A 25,566-nucleotide genomic window follows, 5' to 3' on the forward strand; every position below is an offset into this window, starting at 1 on the left:
GCCACTTCAGTTTCCCTGTTCCCTGTGGGCCATGTTGCTTTTAATGTTGTGCTGGGTGAGTGTCCCGTACAATAAGGCAGCAGAGCCCGTGATGGAGTGGAGAGGGCTGGGTTTGTTCAGCCTGGAAAAAAGAAGTCGGAGAGGGTGTGATTGCCCTCTTCAGCTTCCTGATTGTTGGTTATGGAGAAGACATGGCCAGAGTCTTCTCAGGGTTGTATGACAACCATAAGAATAGGCAATGCACCACACACGACAGCAAAGGAAATTCTGGTTAGAAAGAAAGAAACATGGCTCATACTGAGAACAGTCAGACAGTGGTACAGTGCCCATAGAGCTTGCTGAATACCCTGTAAATATGCAGAACTCAGGTGGACGAGGCCCTGAGCAACCCAGTGTAGTGTTAGCCTGCTCTGAGCAGGAGCTGTACCCGGTGGCCTTCCAACAGAACCTGTTATTTTCTGCTAGGGGAAGCCTGCAAGAAACTGTGGAGGGAAGTCTTTGAGAAAAGTTGGTCGAGGCCCTAAAAGCTTTAAAAACTTTATTTCAGAGAACAGAGAGGTGGCAGCTGCCACACAGAGGTGGTCGTAGAAGTTACCTTGTCCCCCATGGTAAGTCTGCAAAGCCAACCTAGCTTACGTGGCCTCATGACCTGGTGGCATGGAGGCAGATTTGCTCTACAGCGGAGACCTTTGGGTCACTCTTTTGATGTGAAATAAAGGAAGTGGTTCAAAAACAAAGTGAGATAAGGCAACCACAGCAGTCACTGCACAGCTGTTCAACAGTGTGTCTTACTGCATCCACTTCTTTCAACTAGGAGATTAAACAAAGACATTAAGCAATTCTGAGAAGTCTGTGGAGCAATCCAAGCTTTCATTCATTTATCTTTTTGTCTTTCTAGTCCATTGTTGATGTCTTTGCCCTTTTTCCCCATTTAAATTCTTCTGACACTCCCCACAGCATGTCTGCCTTTACTGGAAGTGCCATAGCTTGCTGGCAACTACCACTGAATCATAGGTAAAAAATGAAGCACATTCAGTTCTTACCACAACTATTTTGACCTTTTGTTGTTTTAGCAAATGTGAGGCCTCTGTGAAAACAAGGCTGATTGGAAAGTAAAACTTGGGAAAAAAAAAAAAACAGAATAAAAATGCATACAGATTTTATATTTGGTCAGATACTCTTGCTTCTTTTTATGTGTCTGTTTTCCAGCAAGCTCTGCTCACAATACAACTGCGTTTGGCAAGGTCTGTGCTAGTTGAATGAGCAATGCCAGGGCATGGGCCCAGGAGCTGGAACTTGACCATCTATACCATTAAATTGCTAGCACAGGCTCTGCCTTGCTTTTGGCCTGGGCCAGCCAGCCCTGTCATAAACAATTCTCAGGCATGGTTTTGGGATTAGCAAGGGCCAGGAGCTGTTCCCAATCAGTATTTTGGATATAGCCACCCTGTTTTGCAGGGTAAAAGTATATAATCTTGTGAGTGTGGCCAGGCCATATCATTTGGCCTCAGAGCCATATAACAGGTCCTGGCCCTGTTTAGTTTTCTAGTTACAGGGAAGGCTTTGTGTTGGAGGCAAGTGTGTCATTACTTGACTCTGCAGTCTCATACTTGACTGAGTTGTATCCAGACAATAAGGAGTACAGTCACATCTCCACTTCATCTATTCTTTGAGCCAGAGTACCTGTGCACTGAGATGGCGTGGTTTGTCCCTGTTGTAATTGTCATAGCAACTGGAATGGTTTGTGAACCCACTCTCCCATTATAAATAGATATATATAGTCTAAGGGAGTTCAGAAGTATATTTTCTAGGGAGCTGTTGCAGCTATTTTTCAGAAATCTTTGTCATGGTTTTGCAAAGCAGCCACCTATTGCTGGTAAATTCAGTTCCTGTATCAAAATGAAGAATATGTTCTGCAGATGTTCCTGGTGCCAGGGAATTATTTTTTATGCTTTCTGTTGGCTCTGGAAATAAGAGATTGTGTTAGATACTGGATGGATGTTGGCATACGGCTGGTATGAAAGATCACATTATCCATTAAGTGTTGAAGTAGAAACGCCTCTCGCTACCTGCACAATTGATTTTTCACTTACTGGACTGTCTATTCTCTTTCTCTCTCACCACAGCATTGAATAGAAAATAATACTGCTTTCTGCCAATGAAGGTCCAATAAACCTGTGATAGTTGCCAGGACTGGGGAAATTCCAAGAGTATGGTTATATCCTTTTGTCCTGCCCTGTTTTCATCTGCACGCTTCCATTTCCAGCTGCCTGAAGTACAATTATCTACACATCTTGATTTTTTGGAAATGGATTTCAAATACCTTTTATTAACAGAAATTGCCTGATTTCATGAGCAGAGAGCTGCAAACTGCCTTCATGATGCACCCATATCATGCTGCAAGAAACCAGGACTGAGGTTTTGCTTTTCCTGCAGCACTGCAGTTCATTAGATGAACTAAAATCCATGTTCCCTCAAGTGGCTCTCATAGAGCACATGCCCCCTCGCACATGCAACAGCATTGAGGTAGCACGGGTAATGTGTGTGTCCCCATGTGGAGTGGCTTTGCCCTTGATTTTCATTCAGAGCTGACAATCGAGGAGATTTTTCAGTGCCAGATACCTTATCCAAAGTATTTATTGCAGGGTATGTCTAATGGCCCGTTTGTGATGGAGCCTGGACAGAAATCCATGAGCATATGTTGTACTTGGTAGACATCCCCTCAGAAGAAGCTACAGAAACAAGGCTCGGTGTGCCTCACTCACCTGTGGTGTTATTTCTTGAATAGCTCTGGTAACTCGCTGTCCTCATCCTATCAACCATAAAATCTGCCAAATTTACCACAGATTTGTAGAAGAGCAGTTTACGAGTCTGCTCGATGAACAGCTCAGGGGTTAATAGCGGGGTGTTTTGCCAGTCGGGTTCAGTCAAACGTAACGCTATTAACACGGGGTAGTTGTTCTGTGCTGTTGGAAATGAGCTTCTGTTTCTCAGCCTTTTTCCCTTTGTGTTTCTGCTTCATTGTGTTTAGTGCCCTGACTGTTCGCTTTTCCTTTGGAGGTGACTGTTCCTGGACAGAATAAAAGTACAGAGACGGAGCAGTGTGAAAATGTGCGTACCGCTGCTGAATCCCTTTTACGAGAGCTGGCTGCGTGGAGAAAGAAAGAAAGAAAGAAAGAAATGCAGTTGCAGGAAGCGAATCTAAATAAGCTCCTACTCCACCTTTTTCAATTTACTGAAGGAAATATCTTTTTTCATATCATTTGACTTTTTGATTGTTAGATCAAATTGAGCCAGCTGGAATGAGACGCAGTGATCAGAAGAGAAGTCCTGAAAACCTCTGTTTAGCTGCTCTCTGGTCTCTGTGCAATTGGTTTGCTTAAATTTGCTGTAATAACCTTTTAAGAGTCGTGTACCCATTCTTCACTGAGGACCCTGCTGTGCATTGTGATTATGTTATCTGTTGCCTCCCTGAATGTTTAACATGATCAAAGGGTTTTGGGCTTGTTTTTTTGGGGGGTGTTTTTTCTCTAGGTCTTCCCCCCCGCCTCTACAACCTTTTACTTTCAAAATATAAACATACATTGTTTGATATGTATTACTCTCCATGTGTCAATCCCCCTTTTCTTCTGCTTTTTCCCCCTTTTCTCTTTAAAGTTCCTGCTTAGTAAGTATTGAACAAGCATGCTGAGTAGCTCTGATAATTAGGTAATTTGAATTCGGGGATGGATGTTAGATGTTAAGTTGTGGGATGGAGGCTGGTTACGTTGGAAGGCAATGTATTCTGTCTCTGGGTAGGAGAGAGCGAAATGCCCTTTATATCAGCACCGCTCGCCAGTAAACCAAGGGTATGGCGTGGAACATAAATGCAATTGAATGGCCTTGTTCGCCCTCTTTCTCAGGGAAAGCAGCAGATGTTGACAGTGAATATAGTGAAGTGCAAACGGGTAAAATAATGAACTGAAGTGGCAACTTAATGGAATTATTAATGGGATTTGTGTTCAAATAGTGAACAAGGATTGATTTTATTAACATAGGTTTTACACATGTAAACTTATGCGAAAGATTATACCATACTACTTCTCCTTCTCTGGTGGAGTGTTTATAGAGTACACTGTATGCGCAGGGTTCTCTGAACTTCTTTAAATATTGCCCTTTCTCCCACTTATCTCCCAGTGCTTCTCAGTGTGTAGCACTCCATATAAATCTGTATAATATACCCAGGGATTTAACTGAACAGTGAGGAAACCTTGAAATTAAAACTGAAGCAGTAGGTGTTCAGTGGGAGTTTGGTGTTTGCTTGTTCATTCTCACCAGAATAAAGGGTGGGAACATGATGGATAGCTCAAAATGCTAAAGTGCAGCTATCTGTGAGCTGGGAGGCCTCTGCTAGAAGTGGCTATATACCTACAAGGTGGTGGTGAAGACGTCATAATTATGAGCTGACATTTAAAGAAATGTCAGAAGCATTCAAACAAACCCCTGCTCGGCTTCCACCCATGTATCTTTTTGTGTCCCCGATCCTGCCATCTGTTATCCCAAGGACTTCGGTTTTGATTACCTTTTTGTTTGCTTTTCTGATAAATGTTTTGTTTATCCTCTATGCCTGGCGTGTGCTTCCAGAGATTGTTTGCAAGCCCCTTACCCTCTTTGTATGTGGATTTCTCCTAAAGAACTATTTACCACCATGATACTGGCAAAAACTAATCCTCTGATTATAGATGGGCTGAATATTTCTGCATGCATCTGTATTTAGGAGCAGACTTTGCCAAATACCTATTTGGAGTATGTGTACAAAAATGCATATGGTGTTGCTCAACATTGTTATCTGTCATCTGCTCATGTTATTTTCTTCACGCATTGTTTTCTTGACATTTCTGAATGTGAGTTCTTCAGGGCAGGGAATGTGTCATTCCTGACATTTGGGAAGTTCTTCATTCCATGTAACAGATTTTGTAATACTACGTATATTTTGAAAATCAAAGAGGAATGTCATATTGCCTTTCTGTCCCGGTGCAGCAAGGCCTGTGTGAAGTTCATTGGTGACCATTAAAAAAGACTTCTTCCAAAGCAGCTGCCATTCTGTACTGGCATTAATGATAACGTTAAAGCATGTTTTATGCTGCTAATCCTAGCTCAGTCCATAAAACTTGAGAACAGCCACAGTAGGTGTAATATGCATTCATACAGCTCAATACTCTGCCTCCAGTGGGAGATTTACAGTACAAGTATGGTACATGTATACTTCCCATTATGCACTTGCCACAGGCTCCAGCTTGGGGATTGCTTTAGCCACAGGTTGTATCTTTGTCTTCCAACCATCTAGCAAAACATGAAGTATATGCTTGCCTTCAAGCATGCAAGCAGCCCCGTTGACCTCAGGATGGCTATTTCCATGCCTACTGTTTAGAAGGTTTTAAATCATTTGGATAGATTGAGACTTTTCTCTTGGGGTATCCACAGTAGGTAACTGCTGGCGAGCAAAATGAAAGGAGCTGAAATGTGCTAGAATCTATCCGGTCCTTTAGAGCTGTTGTGATTTGGAAGAGTGAGTTCTTCAGACTCACATCAGTACCCACAGGCACACACAAGAGGGACAGGACTCATCTCGTGTCCATCCATCTTGCATTACCTGCCCTGAATGACCAAGCAAGTTCCAGCTGGGCAGAAGAGGGAAAGCCTGAGTTCCAATCCTCAGCAAGCACTGACTCGCAGCATGGAAGCCATAGTTAGACATTAAATAAATACGGGCATTTTAACGACATGTAGATTATGGCTGGTGATCTGTAGAGTCAGATGGATGTAAGGCCAAGGTCAGATGCGTAGTGTTGTAGCAAGACTAATCTCCAATGACTGTTCGTATTTTTCTGTTTTTGAAAAAAATTGCTGACTGTGATTTTTTTTTTTTTTTTTTTTGTAGAATCACGTTAGGCCTGGAGTAGATAATATTGGGTAAAATATATTGTACCCATAATTCATATTAATGGAAATTCAATAATGGCAACCTGTCATCCACAGAGATTAGAAATGAGTCCAAATGTTGTGCTATAAAAGCATTAAAAAGGCATTATGAATTAGAATCTATTGCACCGTGTTTTCCTTGTTATAAATAATGGAGGGAAAAACTAGTCCTTGAAGTTTTTGGATTGTCCATTTTGAGAGAAGCCAGCAATTACTTTCTAGAGCTGACTGTGCACCATTGATCTGACTTATGGATTTCATAAATGCAATGGTCTGCTAATTTAATAAACTTACTCAATCTGTTTTTAAACAGAGTACGAAACTTTGAAAAATGATTTCCTTTCAAACTGGAATTAACTCTTATGGCTTTTAAACATTAAATTGTGATATTTGCTTCCAGTTTTTCATTAAAATACCTTCTGGTTCCACATTTTTCCTGGGATGGGCTAGATACTTACTTGCAGCTCATGTTTTATTACATTAAATACTCATATTGCACTTAAACTAAAACTAATTTGGCATCAAGCTATGAATTGGAGGTTTTAGACAAACCTTGACTTGGTTTTACATTGTCAGTAAATTCTACAGCTGCCTCCAAAGTTTACCACTGCCAAAAGCTTAGATTTAGTTGTTTGGTAGTCTAGGACTTGTCATATAATAGACAGAATATTGATACGCTGGATGTGATGTCTTGTCAAAGTAGTTTGTATGTGAAGCTGCACGTTTTGGGGGAAAAACTCAGTGTTTTCAACAAATTTGCAGCAAGCTGAGAAAAGGGAAAATTCCCTTTCAAATTAATTTGTATTCTCAAGCATGAGGTTTGATTATTTCTGTCTTAGTCTATTTTAGATTTTGTAAACACAGTAGGTCATAAAACAGTGCAGCTGCTCTTGAAATCTGGCAGCTTTTGCAAATCTATAACATACCTGTTGGACTTGAAGTGTAGGAGGTCAAACAGTGTGATGGAAAATTATATCAACTGAATTTCTGGATTTGGTGATAAAAGGATCTGTAATCTCTGGGAAATCTTATTTTCTGAATTCTTTCGCCAACCCTCTGGAAACGCACCTATTCTTTCGGAGCATAGAGTGTAATTAGGGTCCAAAGTCTTCCATGTTAATCAAGTTCTGAACTTTATTCAGTGTAGATCCATCTTTCTTTTCCTGCACCAATCTATGCAGAATGTATTGTATCATGAATTAGCATTGACAGGGTAACTGTAGGATATTTGGTCAGATGCCAAGTTTAATTCATTTGTTATCAAGACCAAGAAACGAATGTGACAGTGACAGTAATAATTATCTTCTTCTGCAAAGAAATGAAGTACAAGCTTACACTTTTTGGTTAAAAGGGAGATAAGGAAGAGTAAGGCAATTATACCTATCATACACTTCTGACCTGTGTTTTTATTGTTCTTGACAAGCTTAGAAAGAACGATGGTACATCCTGGCCAAAGAACACCTACATTCAAATAAAATAACTTTCAGCTGATACCATATTTATTCAGCATGCTGATAAATTGCTTTTTCAGAAATCAGCTCTGCTGCATTTTTTAATAAAGTTAATGGGCTGGGACAGACAATGGTGGGTTGCTGTCTGCTTAGCGTATTCTGGATGCAAAATAAAATTCTCTCAGTCATATTGAATACTATAAGTTTGGGGTTTCAGAGGAAGGAAATGAAAAATCAATGACATTTGCAACACAGTACAATATCAGAGTAGCAGGATTCAGGGAAACTAGCTGGGGATTGGCCTTGAGGACTCCTGGGATACTCAGCTTCAGGACTCCCACTATATTTTCCCCCTTCTAACTCTTACACATACAGGACTGATGTTATTTATTTTCTTTATTTTGTCTCATGAATTCCTTGAACAGCTCCTATGAACTGTGCGAACATGGACACCTCTGAAATTCCTGCCGAGGTAGAGGCTGATATTCAGACAATTTGGGGGAGTTTACAGGAAAGTCCTTTGAAAGGGCCTAACACTAGAGAGGAATGAGTTGATACAAGCATGAGTGTTTTGAAAAAATTGACTTGGGGAAGAAGAAAGCTTCAGCTTGACATGGCAGGGACCATGGTCCCATAGTTTTAGATATTAAACTGTTTGAATATTTAGGTACTGTTAGAGCTTCTGGAGAATAACTTTGGAAAAGGCTTTTCTGAGGCTAGCTGGAGATGCTTCAAGAAAAGTGTCTTTAAAAGTGAAAGTTTGCAGCAAGTCTTTGATTTGTCCTTACATGTAGGGAAATATAATGATGTCAGGCTAGTGGCAAAGAGGCAGTGCTCCGTGTTGTTCGCTGCTACTGAAGTTGAGCTTGTCAGTCCTTGACCAAACTGAGAAGTTGACAGTGTCATCAAGAACAGGCCCTGAAGGCCTGGCCGAGAGGCTGCGTCAGTCAGCTGAAAGACTGAGCTCATGGACTGTGTCTCGTGGTAGGAATGAAAGAACACACTTAGACAAGTATTTCCCTTGAAAAACGATCATCCTGAAGACAGCAATCTTTCTGCTGCTCGTTGGGCCATTCTGCACATCTGCGTCCCCTCTCCTGATCCTGACAAAGTGTTCCTTCTCTCTGCCCAGCTTTTTCCTGACTCATCAAGTCTTTCAACTCCATTTGCTCTCTTCCTAATGAAAAAAGAAAAAGGTGTTTCTTTTTAATGAAATCTCATCTATGAAAACAAAAAAAAATCTCAAATCGTCTCACTGAACTTTTTGGATTTTTTTTTTTAATTTATGCATTAAAAAAGAAATAGATTAGACATAAATGAGCCAGCTCATCTTCTGTTTCTTTCCTGCTTGTGGCTTTCTATTTTGTGCCTACTCTACAGATTTGTCACGTATAGTATACTTTTTCTGATTCTTTTCCATTTCCATGCCTTTCCATTTATTTTTACTTCCAACAGTGATGGGTACCTGGAGGCTCTCTGTTGCACTCCTGGGCACAGGCTACATCTAGCAGATGAGGCATAAGAAAAAGTTTAGGGAAACCTGGAGCCTAATACCATTTCACTTGACAGGTTCTGATGAATCACTGAAGCTTGGATTCACCTTATATATCTTTAGCCATCCAAATGTTAGGGATCTATTTAAAGCCAGCTTGTAGCCTCTATTTTCATTCAACAGAGAGGAATAGCACTCTCTGAAAGGTGATTTTTCTCATCCTAAAATAGGTGGGTTGAAGCACTCCTTTGGCATGTTTTTCTGCTCCCATTGGCTACAGAGGGACCATGTAGATTGCTTTTGGATACCTGATATTGAAAGAAATCCAGTCCTAACATTCTGTATCATTTTCTCCATCGGTGTCAGCAAATCTGTGTAAATGCTTAAAGATTTAAATGTAAAAAAATACACGTTCTGCAAATTGCTATTGATATTGTCGGTATTATTATTATTATTATCTACCTGCTGAGGGAAAAAGTCACGTCTTGCTTATACTGAATCGTTCGAGTGGCAGAAACTTTGCCCAATGTTTCACTGCATACATTTATTTTCCCTTTTTATTTTGCTTTTCATTTTGCTGTTCTTCATTAATGCAAATTTTTCTCATTTGTGACACTGGTAGGAAGCGCTTGGCCCATTACACATAGCTTAGTCATAAACAAGGTATTTGCTGTTTCTTGTGAACAGAAAAGTCAGAAAATTTCGTTCTGGATTGTCAGTGACATTATCACACTGGAGTCTGCTGTTACTACAAATTATTTTAACTGCAGAGGCAGCACTCAACCTCAAGATTTTGAGGTAAATCCACACAAATAAAGCAGTTTACCATCTCTGATCAAATTGCTCATTTTCAGTTATGTGGGAAGAATATAAAGGAATATGATGGAGTATTTGTAGAGGCCACAGGGAGCTGGAAAATAAATACAGAGAGGAGTGAAGTTTTGAGGCAAATATATTGAGGAGATCAGGCACTGTTTTCAATCCAAGAAAGGACAAAAACAAGCAAGACCCTTGAGTTGGCTTTGCAGCACCAATGGGAGGAATTCTGCCACAACAAGCCGCAGCCTGTGCATCTTTACAGAGTATCTGTACCCTAATGGCCCACCACGATGAGTAACACTTGTGGGAGGTGTTGTATGTATTGTACATGTCTAATCTCTGTGATTATAGAAGCAAGTAAATATTTTCCATCTCAATTACTTAGTGGATGACCTTGAGTGGTGCAGCAGTGGGTTGTTGAGGGTACTAGCAGGAGATTTGGGAGGTCTGGGTTTAGCTCTTGTCTATGTTCTTGGGAAAGTCTTTCAGGTGTCTGAGTACCTACCTCAGCAGCATTTAGGTATGGACAGCTGTGGATTTACATGTTAGTCTTTTGTTTCAGTACCTGTAAACGAGCGGAAAGCACCCACTTTGAGGGCAAACACATTAAAGATTATGAGGCACTTCAAGGCTACATCCGTACTCGTATCCTGACCAGCCAGGGCATGGCTCCAAATACTGGCTTCTCATCCTTCATAATTTCAAAATTCACTTGGAATAATTTTGAGTCTGGCCAGCTCTCCTGGATTATGACCAGACACCGCTCAAGATTCATCTTGGGTCAGGGATTGTTCCATCTACAGACACTGCCGTGCTGTGGTCAGGGAGGGTGTGAATGCAGGCTTGCACAATCCCACTGTCAAACGATTTCAGAAACAGTCCCTGAACTCTTTCATTTATTAGTGTAGACACAGACTCAGAAACTATGGTACTGAGGGGTTAAACCATATAAGTACTAAAAGAAAAAGAAAGGAGTAACAAGAAAAATGGTTAAAAAATCTCCATAGGTATCTGTGTAAACAAAAATTATCTAATTATATTTTTTTTACATTTTCTGGCATGACTTTTATTAAAACAATTTTATGGGTAGTGGTTAACATGGCTGAGACTTTGGGGGATGTATTGCCTCTTCTACATACTTGGATAAGGAATGTAATTTGTTTATCCAAGCGTACACGGTATTTTTCTCATAAATTCAATTGCAAGCTCTTTTTTTTTCCAACCTTTATGATGGGTGAAAACAAAACCAACAAATTACACGTTTGGAAAGTGTTCTGTGCAGTTGAACTGGAATGAGTTGAACAACTGAGTTGAAGCTGTCTCAGTTCTACGAACTGTTCCCTGGATGGTGAAATCTAGGAAAACTTTCTGCCTGAGATTTTAAACTTGACTCTGTTTCATTGGCTCAGTGAAGCCAAATAGCCATAGTAAGTCATGTTTTAAAATTCCTAGAGCGATGCAAGAACAAACTGTACTAGGCAGCATGAAGGTAAAATGATTTAAATTCTACCAAATGTTGTCAAATGATACTGTTTCACCACTTCTAGTAAAATTCACAGCCGATGGAAATAATTATGATCTGGAAAACTAGCCATAGTCCAGGGAAACACAGAGTAAGACAGCAAGAAACCAAAATACTGTTACAGACCTATAGGATAATTCTGATTGTAAAATCACGATTCTAGGCTTTAAAGATTTTGGAAAGAGCTTCTAAAAACAAACTGTGAAAGCCACAATTGCCTTGTTTTTGAACATAACCACTTCAGCAGTCTGCCCCTTTGCCACAGATTCATTTCTAGTAAGGACTGCAGGATGAGGATATGTAACTGCACCTTGGTAGCCCAGGCTGTTGGTTTGATTTAGTAACAGAATCCCTCATTTCTGCATAAAGCTGATCTGCTCAACAGCTGCAGTTTAAGCTTGGATGCAACCTTCTGTTCTGCTGTCCCATGGGATGGAGTTCTGAAGCTAGGAACAAATTAAACCACCAAGACTTTCCTCTTAAAGCCCTCAGGAAAGGACATCAGAATATCCTATATAGTCACCTCAACATTAGCTTAGTGTAACTGTATAATTAAAAGAGCCAGAGAATACCTTTGTTGTGTAAAGGAGAAATATCAAGTACAAGTAGAGAAAGTATTTTGATAAAAGTCTATTAGTAAGACTGATGCCAAAATGCACTGTCTAGTTGTAACGTCCATGATTCAAGAAGATGGAGAAATAGCGAAGAAAGTCTTAAGTACAAACATAAAAATTATCCAGGCCTGGAGAGTAAACCACCTAATGTGTTTCATTCTATTCCATTTGCTTAAGGCAGGCTAGAAGATGATTGCTTAGCTGTTGACACGTTGAAAAATAGCTGAAGTGGAGAACATGTAAATCGTGCAAGCAAAACAATATGGAGTGACTGGAAGGTAAAGTTAGATGATATCAGGAAATCCATAGAGGAATTCATCCCAAATGATCCTGCGAGTTCTTTTCAGTTCAGAACACTTGATAAAAACTGTATTTTTAAATGGCTCAGGGGCTATAATCTTCCACTTAGGTACTGTGGTGTCTTCTGATATCCTCTTGAAAAGTGTTGACTTGAGTAGGTCTTCAGTCTCAAGATTTATTTTGCAATTACTATAAACATGTAGCTGATGCATTTGAAGTACATTCTTTTAGTTGCAGAAACTGGGGGAAAACAAGTTATTTTTTTTTTCCATGAGGACTCTTGATTTTAAACCTCTTACTATTACTCCAGCGATTTCAGTGCGTGCATTAGAGCACCGTTCTTCTAATGCAAAATTACTGAATGATGTACGACATGAAAGTCTTTGTGGGGGAAAAAATGAAACTCCTGGAGTTTCAGTACTGTTTGGAATCTAACATTACGGTTAGAGAAACGTGCTTGATGTGCTAAACCTACTTACACCTTTACCACAATTTCTAGCAGGTCTACTGCAAATTCAGGTCCTCAGCTGGATTGTGTTGCTACAAGTCCACATATGTTTTCCTTCCTTTGTTCCACATTTTAGTTTTTATATTACTGCTTTCTGTCTGGGTCTTTTACTGTTTTTGTAGCTCTTAGATATTTCCTTTACTGAAGTAACTTATTTTATCTAAATAGCAATGAAAAGGTAACTAAGATCACACTCTTGTTTTAATATAACGTAGCAATTATCATCAGATTCAACAGATGGACTATTTTAGGATGATGAGGCACCAGGGAGACCATTCCTTGTGTCCAGCATTATGTAAACCCTCTGTAAGGCTTGGGCACAGAAGGAGAGGGATGTGAGAACAAAGTATGCATGACAGATGCTACTCTCTGTCATGTCATTTAAGGCTGCAGTGAAAGGTTTTTGGTGATTTTGCTGAGGTGCTGCTGAACAGGGCATAGGAATCCATAAAAGTAGTGTATTTGGGGGCTCACAATGATTCAGCTTTTGGGTTTTGCCTCATTCATTGCTTCTTTATGTTTGGTCAGGCATCTCAAACCCAAGCTTTGGAGAGACTTCTGGGTTGATTTGTTATGATAGTGTTAAAAATAAACACTCGAAAGTTATGACAAATCTCATTTAATCTCATAACAATGAAATCTTTATATAGTTTTAAAACACTCAAGCATCTGCCTTGTTGTGGTACATGTTGCTTATCTATTTTATCATATTTTTCATTCGGTCAGCATTAGTGACTTCTAGCATTGTCAACCCCAGATGTTGAGATGTCATGATGTTGTCCCCCATATTATAAGATTTTTACAATATCATAAATTTGGGGTTGCCTTGGTTTCCTTTATGGCTTCTGAGGTTTTGGACTTTGGTCAGTTTTTATTTCACTTTAGACCCTGTGAGGATGCAAGGAAACCTGAATAAGAGACAAGAGCAGCAGCAACTTTCTTAAAAAAATAAATAAATAAATAAAGTGTAACAGGAAATTTTAAAACTGTCAAAAACTGTGGAGAAAGAGGATTTTTGGATAGAGCATTCCAAGTGGCAGGTTCATCATCTCTGCTCAGGGGTCAGGTGCGCACTCTCTGGAGAAGCATCTTCCTTCAAGGCTTGGCAGGGGATGCTCTGCTCATGTTTAAGAGGGAAATAGCTGAGGTCCAGAGAGGAAGGAATGGACATATCCAGTATTTGACAAAAGGAATGCAAGCCTAGCAGGTGCAACCCTGCTGCTAGAAGGATAACAACAACAACAAAGGGATAATGATTTTTCATTAAAGCAAGAGAAGGAAGAACTATAGCCTCCAAACACGTGATCCCAGGGTGAGGCCTCAGAACTGCAGGGCAATACTCGGGTTCAGATCCTCTGGACAGTGAAATGAGAGTCAGAGGCTGAGTTTTCTCTCAGTCACTTGAACTAATGCACCTAATTTCATAATGTTATGATTAAGAAAGGATCTTGCTGTAATTATTCATTTAATTTTACCAGGTTGGTTTCCTTTGTAAACATGATTCTGACTTCGCAAATAATCGAATAACCCTCTCAATCTTTCAAGAGTACGGTTGTGGTGCTTTCACTCTCTAGTCGGTCTGATATTAAAAGTCAGTCTGTCTGAAGCTTGCAAATCCAGGATGCACATGTCCTTTGGAGGTGAAAAATCCAATTACAGCGGCATGCGTCGGGGAACCTGTAAGCCTAGGAGGTGGGTTTATCTTGATCTGAATAACAAGGGTTTGTAAGAGAGCTGGCATCACGACGTGCTGGGCTCTGGAGAGAAGCATTTCTCTCCAGATATAAGCCAGGCTGCTCTTGCAAGAGGCAGAGAAGTTCTTAGTGCACCAGGCAGGCCCTAGATTATCATGTCTGAAGCACTACGAAAAAATCCTTTAATTTTATGGAATAACCACAGTATCAGATGACTTGCCAGAGAAATAGAAGACCTTCTTCAACTGCCTCTTCAGTCTGAGATTCAGACTTAAATTTCCTAACTTTCCTGGGCTATTTTATAACACTTCAGCATTTCTGAATAGTATTACATATTCTAAGAACAGGGATACAAACCTTCCCTTCCCTTCCCTTCCCTTCCCTTCCCTTCCCTTCCCTTCCCTTCCCTTCCCTTCCCTTCCCTTCCCTTCCCTTCCCTTCCCTTCCCTTCCCTTCCCTTCCCTTCCCTTCCCTTCCCTTCCCTTCCCTTCCCTTCCCTTCCCTTCCCTTCCCTTCCCTTCCCTTCCCTTCCCTTCCCTTCCCTTCCCTTCCCACCATGGGCTGTAGATCCAGCCAACCCTGAGAGAAACGCAGAAGGATTTGAGAATCTCTCCTTCCCTCATTTTACCTGTTGTGTAGCAGATATGTAATGAGGTTCTTGTCTATAAGTAAAGGGTTTTCTGCTGAATTTTCAAGCTTTCATGAGATGTATGTTATGTATGTATGGTGCCTGGTACATCAAATCCAAATGCCTTCAAACAGAGTTCTGGGTTCTTCTTGGACCGGGAGAGCATGGGGGAGAGCAAAAATCATCCAGCAACCCAGATCCTCTCATATAAGATGAAGCCATAGAAATAGTCTTGTTGAATTCCCAGTCCTGCACATTTTCAGCAATGAAATTTTAAAGCTCTGGTTTTAAGTGTCAAAGCCTGCAGCAGTATCAGTAAGTGCCTAAAGGGAACTGCAAACAAGCATCACTGAGCATTTTTTAAGGGAGGCCCGTGGTTCCCAGCACAACCCTGCTATGCCACTGTGGGGTAGGGTGCTGGGTGTTCAGGCAGGCCACGAGCAACTGGATGCAGAAAGGGAGAATGGACAAGGATTAACACCGCTACTGTGAAACCACAGGTTAAGATTATTTGTGGTTTCTAATTTCTGCATATTTGGGGTGGAGAGCTGTGAGCTTTGACTTTTTGACCCATATTTTCTTTCAGTTGTGTGTAGTTCTTTGTTGGATTTGTATTATATTATTTATTTATTTATTGGACTTGGAATGTTGTTGTGTGGATATTTTTAATTGGATAATAAGTTAAGAAGATCCATTTCTTGATCCATATTTCTAGGCACAGGACATAACTCTGTAAATCTATTTTTAAAAGCGCTGAAAATGTCTGTCTGTAAGTTATCTCACAAGTCTAGCTGAATTAATCAGCCCTCTATCCTTCTGCTGCCACCACTTCCAGAATAGGAATTCATTAATTGTAATGTAATTGTAAGAAATTAATTGGGCTTTAATTCCTCATTGACTATCTATTTGTGTTTTAAAGAACAGTGTAAAAGTGAAGTCTTGACTTGTGTTGTGTTTTCGTTTGTTTGTTTCTTTTTTTACTGAATTCTTGCAGTTGTTATTATTTCCTTCTTTCTCAATGGAGGCAACTGGCAGTCCTGTTCTAGAAGATGAACATGCGGACTGGTAAAGCATCCCATATACAACAGACTGTCAGGTAATAAAATTCTGGTGCAAGAGAAAAAAAAAAAAAAACAACAAGCAAACAAACTTGTACCAGAATACAAACATTATAGCAGTATTCCTGTCTGGAGCACATATGGCAGATAAAATGGTTGAGGGACATGGTCTGTATTTCATAAATGAAAATCTCTCTAAGGAAGTGGCTACTGTCTGTGGTTAACCAAAAGATGTTTCCTACAGCTGAGAATACCTGGAATAAATACACTGAATAGAAAGGGGTTGGTTGAAGCTCAAGGGCAGCCCAGGGTGACTTGTTGAGATGCAGGGCCTGCACTGTAGAAATCTAAAATTTGTTGCATCCCACTCAAGCTGCCTTCTATGTTATGAGACTGAGATGTGTACCTGCTGAGAATACTGTTTTATTTAAGTACCTAAGTCTGTGTTTTGATCATGTTGGATCTGGGATTTAGTATCTAACCTCAAGAACCTCCTACCTAAATGCAGCATTATATGAAAACATTTAGCAGTCTGTGCATAATCCTGGTAATGTCCCATGCAATTTGCTATGGTTTCTTATATGGAAAAGACCGGGGGCTACAGAAGAACTTTGGTGCAGGACTGAGGTTGCCAAAGCAGTAAGGAAGGTAAACTGGCATCTTTCAGCACTATTTATGCAGAAGCTAGTCACACTTTTTCCCAAACAGCAAGACTTGCACAGTATCTAGAGTGGTGACACTGAAGAGCTGGTAAGACAATTGCATTAACACCTGGAAATGTGCCTGGTCAGAAAGTGCATCACAACTCAAGTATATTTGCGTAACTGAATAGAGGACTAACCCCATGAATCATGTGGAAGGAAGCAGTGTACAACAGCAGTGAGTGCCCAGCCTTTAAGACCAGGGAATCCAATTGTGGTCTGTATCACCATATATCTCAGTGAAGGTCTATGTTAGTATAGCATGTATTCAGCAGGGAGTCTGTTGTGGTTTTCACTGCAAATAAATAGTTGGGCCTCAGACAGAAAGGGTGAGACTTGATTTCCTTAAACATAAGTTACTGCAGATATTACAGATGCAGTGAGGGCATAGGTCTCCTACAGGACCCGTGTCGTATCATCCAGACCAGTGCAGACATCTAAGTTACCTCAGGCATTTATATCAGCATTAGACACTGAAGTGTAGGCAGCTGAACCTCTACCACTGTTAATTTATTTTGTACTAAATCGCGAAGACTTTTGCAAGGGCAGCAGAAAGGCAGCGAGTCAGCAGGTTGTCGGGATTAGTGATTCAGGCAACAATGAGGCACTGGTGTGTCCTGTCTGCCAGCCTTACACCATGGGCACGAGTGTCCTGCACGGAGGGGCACCAGAGCTCCCCAAGTGGGTGAGGGGATTCTGAGGACTCAAAAATATAACTCAAGAGTTTAACAAAAGCTGAAAAGAGGACAGTTTTAGACTAAGCTAGGGGGACAGCTGCTAATAATGAGCCTTACAGTATTGCTAAGTGATGTGGAGGAAGCCCTATTACTCTTGACTGCATAATTGGATGGGATATTGCTGCAGAAACCATATTAGGGAACAATCCTGCACTATCAGCATGAACTGGATGAGCTAATGGCTGTTTTTCCTATGCAGTGCCTATGATCAAATCAGAATGGCAATCTAGCTGGAATGAGCAAAAAAGAAATTACATAGTGGATTTCATGGAAAATTAAGGCTTCGGGTTGCTGTACATATCCAGTCTTGAGTAAATCTAAACCTGTATGTATTTTCCAGCCCTTTTTTACTTTTCTCTTTCTAAATCTTCAGCCTGATGTAGTTTCTTTGCTGATTAGATATACTTTTTTATTTCATTTTTATTGTACAGTTGAGGCAAATATTTAAGGAAGGGAAGTGGGGGGTTGGGAGAGGACCAAAAGTTAATGTTATAGCTTTTTAATTAGAAGTCTTTGAAATTACAGCAATTTTATACTGTAGTAAGTTTTCAGGGCCATTTAGATTCTAAAATACCTGCCAACTGGGAAAGCCAGTAGTTCAGTTGCTTTATTTTTCCTCCATTACTTTTGCAGCAGAATGTGGCTTTTATAGACATTTGCTTTTCCCCCAACGTCGCCTGCTGATGCATGTTTGTGCCACTGCAGTCTTCGAAATGCTGATACCGTGTAATCGCCGTGTGTTTACTACCCCTAATCGCCTTTGCTGGTGTTTGAGTAGGGAATCAGTTATTCTTCCGAGTAATGCTGTCTAAGGTGATCAGTAGCTGAGGGTCTGCATGCACCAAACGGGGGAGACACCCATTAAAACTTCTCACACGTCCACCTGCTTCTACCCTGCTCCTCCTGTGCACTGCGGGTTTCTTGCCTTCATGCTGCTCATGCGCTGGTGCCTGGAAGAGTCGTCTGGAACCAGCGCCATTGCCATCGGTGCAGCCCGACGGAGTGCTAAATGAGAGGCAAGTCATGTTAACAGTCTAGCACAACCCTATGTTTCATGAATATTTTAGCTTACTGGCAGAGCTCCTGTTGTGCTGTGGAGTCCGCACCGTGCATAGCAGCAGTGCTCTAGAATATAATTGGTGGACGGGGAATAAAATGGTGTTTCATATTTGGAATTTTTCTGTTATTCTCAGAAATATGCTTGGTAAATTAACGTAGTGTTGGCAGCAAAATCCAGGGGAATTGTTTTCAGTTAGGGCAAATTCACAGGGCATCAAGTAGGGATTGATATAAGAATAAGTCAACGCTACAGTGAACTATCAAATACACATCTAAAATAAATCAAAGAATCAGAAATATTAAAAATCAGACCCAGTTATTATCACCCTGCCTTTTGATGAAGAAAAGACTGTTCAAAAGCAAACAGGCAGAAAGCACCCTCAACAATTTGCTGTTGGAGCTTTTTTCTTTTCAAGCTTAACAATGATGCAAGAATATGTTTTCCTAAGGGTGCAGGGGTGTTTGTTTGTTTTTATTCCTTAATCTTCAGAAAGTGTCGATGAGACAACGTGAAGCAATAATGAGAGCAGAACACTGATCTAAGTAGATCAGACGCTCCAAAGAGCCTCTCATTGCATTCGGCAAATGCCTACAGTATCTGTCAGTACTGCTTTGTATTAAACTGCTGGCTGACTTGGCTGGGATGGGACGTCACAGAAGGTTACGGGATGCTCAGTGATATGCATGAGACCACCTGTTGCATATGGACAAGATAAGATCTGGCATGCAAGATAGCTGGAGGTATTCCTCTTGTTTTCCTAGTTTTTATTCTCATTCTTGTAATGTGGTTGTATTGTTATTGAGTAAGAAATGTATATAGATATCCTGTTTTTGTCTTAGTTTTTCTTTCCCAAACGTCTTGTGTGTGCGTGTGTCAGAGAAAGCCCCATATCCTCACTTCATTCTTTTATTTATGGCTTGCTGGGTTAATGTTGTTGCTGTTGATTATTCATAAAGAGTTACTTTATCAAACTGTTTTCACAAGAGCTAGGTAAAATTGGAGAGGGAAAAGTCTGTGTTTAATTATTAATGTGGCCAGTGATTTGTAGTAGATGTATTTGATGTGTTTTCCAGTACATGGAAAAAAAAACACTTGAACAATTTTTACTCAGTTTCTGAGCTGTGTTCTCAGAACAGATCCCCTTTGTGAGTCTCTTGCATCTGGGCTATGTGTATAAGCCCTGGCTGAAGGCTACCTGCAGTCCTACGCTAGCAGGACTGGAAGAGTCCCTGATCAGTAAGATAGGAACCTCTGAAGGTCTGTCCACAGACTGGCAGCCTCTTACTCCATGCAGTGACTCTTGGTGAAGGTGGTGGGCTCTGTTCAGAGCCTTCCTCCAGGACTACCCTTCTTCCGGGGCCATGTCCAAAGCTCTCCCATCCCTTTGGATACCATGACCTGATTTTCCTTGCTTTCAGGTTTTTCTGCATAGTAACACTGGGGAAAATAAATAAATATATAAATAAATAAGATTATGCTCTTATGCTCTGTATATCCCTCAGACTCCTAACCCAGAGGTAAGGGTCTCTCCTGGCTGACTGATGTCCCTTCAGCCAGGGAAGAATTTTAAAGGGTCTGTGTGGCTGAAATACATCTCTGGCTGACAGCTCTGTTGCAGAGGGTTGTTTTAAATGCAAGTTAACTGTCAACACTGAAGCACACAACATGAGGAGAAAACTTAAGCAGTCAACTTCCACGTCTTGAAGTTTTACCACGGCTCACTTTCAAGCCCGGCGCACCCCAGGGCAGGCCGCAGCGGGAGGCAGCCATCCGTAGCAAGGCCCAACGAGCGCCGGCGGAGAGGGGAAGTGGAAACCGGGCGCTCCCTGCCTCCCGCTTGCTTCTCTGCTGGGGCGTTTGGCTCACGTGGCGGAAAATGGATGACAGAATTTGGCAACTTGACTGGCAGGTCACCTTTGAGAGGCAGCCAAGTCGTCCGGCGGTTCTTTGGCGGATCCAAGCCGAGGAGGCACGGCACTGCCAGCGGCCGCACAATGCGCGCAGATGTGGCAGAGGCAGGCAGCGGGCAGAAGGGAGAATTTGGATGGGAAGCCAAAGCAGCTTTTGCACAGACGCGTGACTGGAAAATTTAGTAAACCAAGCAAATTGCTTACCAGAAGCTTAAATGGGATTCCTGTGATATCCAGCAGGATCCGCAATGAGAAAGTGATCTATAAACCAACACATCCACAAGGAGAAACTGCACCGCTGCAACCAGCCAGCACCTTACCGGTGCACTGAAATCACTTCAGTAAATAATTTCTTTTTTTTTTTTAAATACTACTTTAACATTCCAGATTGTTTGCAGCGCATTTGTGTGGCCTTGAACTTTGCAAGTGTGTTTGGAAGCAAAATATTTAAACGGCATTTTCTGCATTGGTAAAGTACCGACTTCAAAGTTGTGCCTGGCTGGTGCAGGAGCTGATGAATCACTGGTGCCGGAGGCTGCAAGGAGAATGCAGGTCGGGCTTTGTTTTCAGGTGTTAGTGATTCATTGGGAGTTTCTGGGGAAATAAAGAAGCGTGAACTCTGGTCACAGCAGGTAAAAAAAGCCTTCCAGTTCACCTTTTAATCCTTAAAAATAAAATAGAATTCCAACCAGGGAGGAAAAAAAAAAAAAAAAAGTATTGCATAAAAGCAATAGAGGGAGGATTGATGTGAACTGGGCAGAAGAGAGCAGTTATCACTTGGAGATAAGTACTGCGTAAAAGCAAAGATAATTTTGAAGCTTTTTAGAGCAGTGGACAAAAGAATTAGTTGGCCTTGGTCAAAGGTCTGTTCTCAACCGTAGCTTGTTAATTGTTGTATTAGATGTTTCTGTTTAAGTGCCAATTTGGTAACTATTAAGAATTTTTCGAAGGATAATGAAAAATGCACCTGTCGAGCCTTTCAGCATCAGTTCCATTAGGTACTGGTGTACTCATGGATCCAAAAGTCTCTATAGTGAGGAGAGTCAGCTCTCCTATGCAGTGATCTAAGGGCCTTTGTCTTCCATAGCTAGAGTAGAAAAGAAGGAGCAAACACAAAGGGGAAAGAGGTTTTCCCTCTGTTTAGGGGAACTATAACTGCTGTGAAGTTCTTGAGCATTTGCCAGCTTCTCAGATGGGTTTTGTAGCCTTGTGTGAGCTGAGTTGTGGAAAGCCTCCAAGGGGCCAGGTTATTCCTGTAATACGTTGTGACCACTCTGAATCCACATCTGCTCTGAGACAACTGATCCCTTCCTCCCTTCTCCATCAGCCTGATTTGTAACAGCCAGGCTGCTACGAGCGCCAAGTTAGCTGATTTAAAAGCACAATAATGGCAGTAGAACCATGTCTTCAGTTTGATACAGCAAATCATTTGACATTAAATATAAGGGAGGCAATTGGTAGCACCAGCTCTGACTGTAGGGTGTGAATGAGTCAGCTATTTGGCATGTATTTATTTTTAATTGTTGCTGACATTGCTTTTGGAAAGAAGATGCATATTTTCTGCCTGTCTTGTCTGTTGTAAACAATGTGCATGTTATCCTTGTGAAACAAAAGTAATATGTCTGCCAAACAAAGTGTTGAGAAATGGAAGCTTGACAAATGCAGATAAATTCAGAAATTAAGCCCTGGTTTTCAACAGTGAGGGCAATTGACCAAGAGGTCAATATACCAAGAGATTTTTGCACTAAATCTCCATCACTGTTGATTTTTATACGAAGATTAGATGCTTCTTTACAAGATATGCTATAGATCAAACAATAATCAATTCAGGGAAGTTCTGTGGCTTCTTTTATGCAAGAGGTCAGGTTGGATAATTTCAAAAGGTCCCTTCTGGCCTTCTGTATGAAGAAAAGACCATTAAAAATCACAGTATATAAAATAAAATTCTCCCCTTGCCTGATGCTAAATGAATTGCAAAAGCAAGTTCGACAAAGTCTGACATTATTCAGAACTGTTAAGAAATCACAGCTATGCTGGAGACTGGAACACGCTGTATTTTGAGGTTAAGCAAATAAAATTTGTTCCTAGTAGGATAAATATATATTCATACTCCAAGTGGTTATAATTTCTATCCCCATCTCTATCCTCAAAATCATGCAGCGTGCATGAGATAGCGTGGGGTCTGGGCAGCTCTTATCTATGTATCACATTAGGCAAGTCACAGAACCTCTTTGCATCTCTTTCTCTCCTCAGTCCTCTTCCTGTCTCTTGTTTGTTGTTGTTTTTTTCTGTAATTTTTTTGAGCCAGAGACTCTCTCCTGAGGCAGGTACTCTGTCTTATGTATTCCTGGCATGTCTAGCCCCAGCTGGGATTGTAAGATGCTGCTGTAATACAAACAAACAAATAATAATAACTAGAGATAAGAAGAAAAAAGTATCCAGCTTGAAATATGGATCCCAGGGTGCCTGACAGAGAGAAAACTAAGCAAGACTTACACAGAGGTCATTGAAGGAAAATAAATAAGGATGCTCAGCTGTCAGATTTACAGGCTCCTGAGGAAACTGCAATTAATAAAATATATTAATTGAGAAGTGTGAAGAAAATCTTAAAGCTTAATACATGGAAAATATGTATATATCCCAAGAATAAACATTACATTGAGGAAAAGCAAAGTTTATACTGCATAGCATAACCAAGCACAGAATGACTGTTGCAGCTAAATAAATATTTATGATGCTCTAACATGAGGCACTGAGCACATTATCAGTGCGAAATACATTAGCTGTTGTGCAGGACTTGCAGTGTTTCTAACAGAGTACAAACTTAAAACGTTTTAGTAGCTCAATATGGGATGGCTGTGTGTGATTTCTTATCACTGCAGCTAAAGAGCTTTGAAAGTAGCTGTGGTGGATCTTGGAGCTGTAACTGCTATTTCCAGCATGGACATTGCACTTTCTCAGAACCTCCTGATAGCTGTGAAGGTTTTCTTTTTTTTCTTTCTTTTCCACTAAACACAGATTTCTTGCTGCAGGTGTACATTTAAAGTATTACTTGCCCTACATTTCCTATGGAAAGAATGAAATAAGTTGGAATAACCCGTCCTTTGAATTTTCCTTTCAATCAACCACGATTTATTTACTTTGCCATTATCAAATAAGATATTTTTTGCAGTCCACAATTCTGGTTACCATCAGGTTGATTGTTCCATATAGCATTATCTGCCAGCGCCTTTCAGTGGTTCAGGCTTGGGACTGGAGACTTTCTTAATTAAGTAGATTATTTTTTTTCCATTTATTTTTTTAGCTACATGAATTAAGCTTTTTGGAGTGATTTTCATAGATTATATTCTTTAATCCTGAAAGCAGCTTTGTTCTCTCTTGTACATTAACTTCAGTTAAAATATTTGTGGAGAGGAGAAAGAGGTAAGTTTCAGACAGAAAACAAGACTTAGTAGACTGAGGAAAGGATAGTGTTTGATCAGTGGGTCTTACATGTATCTTGATATTGCAGCGTTATATGATAAAACTGCTCTTGTTAAAAAAGGAGACAAAGGGGACCTATTAGGTCATACAGGTAACGTGTCCATCAGTGTTCCCACTGCACAACTCATTTCAGTAGGGTATGTAGTTTACTTTCTTCTCTCCAAAACCAACTTTGTTGCAAAGTGTGACTTTGAGCTGATGTGAGAGCAACACTATCAGCCTTTCTTCTTGCATTTTAAATGCAGCCTGTAACGTTCCTGTGAGCGTGTCTTTTTGTGATAGAGTCGATTTTAAGCTTTTATGTTGTGTCTGACATTGGTGCCTGAGCCCTCTGCCTCCTGGTCACCCTGCTGTTTGACTCTTCCCTAGCATTGCCATGGCATTTCTAAGGGCAAATTCCACTATTACTCCAGGGCGTTTTCAAAATCTGTCTTCTGGTCAAGTTCAGTTCCATTTATTTTTGACATCTGTTTCCTACTTCAGAGACCACAGTGCATTGCTTTACATTTCTGTCAAACTTTGTTGCACACATTTCAGTCCATCAGTCCACAAAAAACTTTTTGAACCTTCTTCATTGTGCCTCTTTCTGTTGCCAAGCACCACGGTTCTTATTTATTTATTTTTATATATGGGATTGATTGCAGACAAGAGTAGGGGGTCAGGAGAAACCAACTATATCCCCATTGTTATCATGGTAGTGAGTAATTGCTTCTGTTTTATTTCTTTTTCTGTTAGCAATCACTCATATCATATCTCAGTGGGAATTCCACTGTATGCCTAGTGAGACCCATCTGCATCCCATCTGACTTCAGACACTTAAATGAGGTACCACAGTTAGCGTGATCCCCATATCATCTGAGGAGGCTGTGCTCTGAAGGTCTGGCTCATCTCTTCACTGGCTGAGAAGGAGCTTTGGGAACAACATTCCTAAGACACCTCATTTAAGTACTTAAAAGATGAATCCATGCCAGAGTTTCCCATATTCAAACACTGGAGTACACAAAATTGCTGAGTATCTTGATCATTTGCCTGAGTGCTTGCAGTCCTTTTAACGTCCCTCCCCTAGACTGGGGGGCGAACAGAGGAAGAGAGAGGAAGCCAGCAGGAGACAAAGAAGTCAGTACATTGCTGGGAACAGCTAATTTTGCAAGGAAAAAAATACCAGGAATATTATTTAGTATATCATCTTTCTTCCAAGTAGAAGTTGCAAAGGTGGAAAGAGTGCCAGCAGAAGTGAGTTACAATTATAGTCATAAAAAGAAGAAATTTAAGGACTGATGTTGAAAGGACAGATGGACAGTGACATGTAGGTGTAGTATTCTAATATCTAGGGCCTGGACTGAGAAAACATGAGCTCTTTTCCTTGAACCAGTTCAGTGACCTTGAAAAATTTGCTTTCCTTCTGGCTTTGCCACCTCCTGCTGGGAATCACCCATCTCACCCAGTGGGGATGCTGGGTCAGTGGAGCCGGGTGGTCTCCTTATGGCAAAGGGTCGGCACCCTGAGCCGTATTAAAAGCAATAATGCTTTCATATGCTGCCAGTCTGGGCAAGGGTGAGAATCAGGAACTGCTCTGTAAAAAAGCTGAGCAAAATAGCTGCTTTTCCCCCAGCAAACCACCTGGGAGA

At 40.8% G+C, this 25,566-nt stretch overlaps 1 protein-coding gene across 9 annotated transcripts in view; it reads left to right on the forward strand.

Annotated features, from left to right (window-relative positions):
- Window positions 1-25,566, forward strand: part of KLHL29 (kelch like family member 29) — a 387,462-nt gene that overhangs the window by 156,085 nt on the left and 205,811 nt on the right. The window lies entirely within an intron of this gene.

Source organism: Anas platyrhynchos, chromosome 3, assembly GCF_047663525.1.
Source record: "Anas platyrhynchos isolate ZD024472 breed Pekin duck chromosome 3, IASCAAS_PekinDuck_T2T, whole genome shotgun sequence".
NCBI classification, from domain to species: Eukaryota; Metazoa; Chordata; class Aves; order Anseriformes; family Anatidae; genus Anas; species Anas platyrhynchos.